This window comes from Sinocyclocheilus grahami, unplaced genomic scaffold (assembly GCF_001515645.1).
Source record: "Sinocyclocheilus grahami isolate Dianchi unplaced genomic scaffold, SAMN03320097.WGS_v1.1 scaffold1915.1, whole genome shotgun sequence".
NCBI lineage: Eukaryota > Metazoa > Chordata > Actinopteri > Cypriniformes > Cyprinidae > Sinocyclocheilus > Sinocyclocheilus grahami.
Window position 1 is genome coordinate 119,304 of NW_015507094.1, and position 1,624 is coordinate 120,927.

Genomic DNA, 1,624 nt, shown 5'->3' on the forward strand with positions numbered 1-1,624 from the left:
TCCAAAGTATCGATATATCGATACTGACGCGAGTATCGAAAGTAAAAATATCGATACTAGGGTGTGTTTTATTTACCAGTGATTTTGTTAATTTAACAAAAATATAATGCGTGCAATATGCATTGAATTAGACGAATAACCTTTGTTAGCGAGTAATTGTGTAGGATAGAACTATTTTCCTGCTCATCTGAACACACACGAATGTTGCAAGACAGAACCAATCGATCACAGAGAGCGTTCACTCACTGCTGACAGTGCATTCAAACAGGGCTGCTTTTCCCAAAAGTATCATAAGAATCATACACTGTCAGAAGAAAAAGGTTGCATTTTATGCATGCAACAGCCATTCACTGGCAGTCCCTGATGGCAGTACAACATATTGCACTAAATCAAAAGTTCAAATGTTACAAATAAGGTAGAATATTAATGTAATACTGGTAGCACTAATATAAAAATGTGATGATATCTGTTACAGAAAAGTAAAAATGTTGAAATTCATGCATGCAACAGCCGGTCACTGGCAGTCCCTTATGAAAATGAACCATGGTTTTACTAAAGTGACCATAGTTCAACTGTAGTATTTATAGATTTGAACCATGTGTAAACAAAAATATAACCTAATAAGTTACAATTAAGGCGTATTGAATGTTAAAATGTGTTTTAAACATAAAGTTAAGTGCTTATTAGTACCCATTTTACTCTTAGTAATTTAATAATTTAATACATTTCTTCATTTAAAAGTTTAGTGCAAAAGTATCGAATCGGTATCAATATCGACGATACTGCCTTGAAAAATATCGGTATCGTATCGAAAAACAAAATAAGTGGTATCGCCCATCCCTAATAGTTTTACATCACAAATGGTGCAGTTTCCTAAATTAAGATGACAGTTTACTCCACTGCCCCCTATAGGTTCAACTTTAACCCAGAGATGGGCACAAATACATCAAAAAGTATTTTGTTACAAATACTTGCTCATAAAAAAATACTGGTGTGAGAACTGTATTTAATTAAAATAAAAGTAATTTTGAATTTGAGCAATCATTTGAAGTGCAAGAGACGGTGTCATTTTAGTATTGCTGGAGTTAGATATACACACAAGACAAAGAGAAGTGCTTTCCCCTCCTTGGACAACTTATAAACATGTTTTTTTTTTACCCTAACACTAGACAATATATTGATTCATATTTCTTCTAATTTCTTACGTTCACTATGACACAACTGACTGTGTTTACTTAAATATCAAGCGTGCTTTATTTTTTTGATGTGTTTTTATCAGCGTGTCAAAAATTAAGCAGTCTTGCGAAACTGTATCGACGGCTCAAGCTATTTCACTGTCAACAGTAAAGATTAACTCCTAAAATGCTGATAGTTAGCTGTTAAATGGCTCTATGTAGAACTCAGAAACCCTTGTTATTAGCGACACCGGTGGCTGTGGCCAGCAATTTTTACCTCATGCTCTTGCACACACTCCATAGTAGGGCCATTCAACAGAATTGGTTAAAAGTCAGAGTTGGAAACATCTTGAAAAAAATAAAAAATGTATTTTTTGACAAATTTTGTATGTGTGAAAAATGTATAATATCCAAGGTACACATTACAATTGTGCAGTTAATCCTCATAT

General features: G+C 33.5%; 1 protein-coding gene across 1 annotated transcript in view; it reads left to right on the forward strand.

Moving 5' to 3' along the window:
- Positions 1–1,624, forward strand: part of LOC107573306 (60S ribosomal protein L23a-like) — a 10,377-nt gene that overhangs the window by 2,879 nt on the left and 5,874 nt on the right. The window lies entirely within an intron of this gene.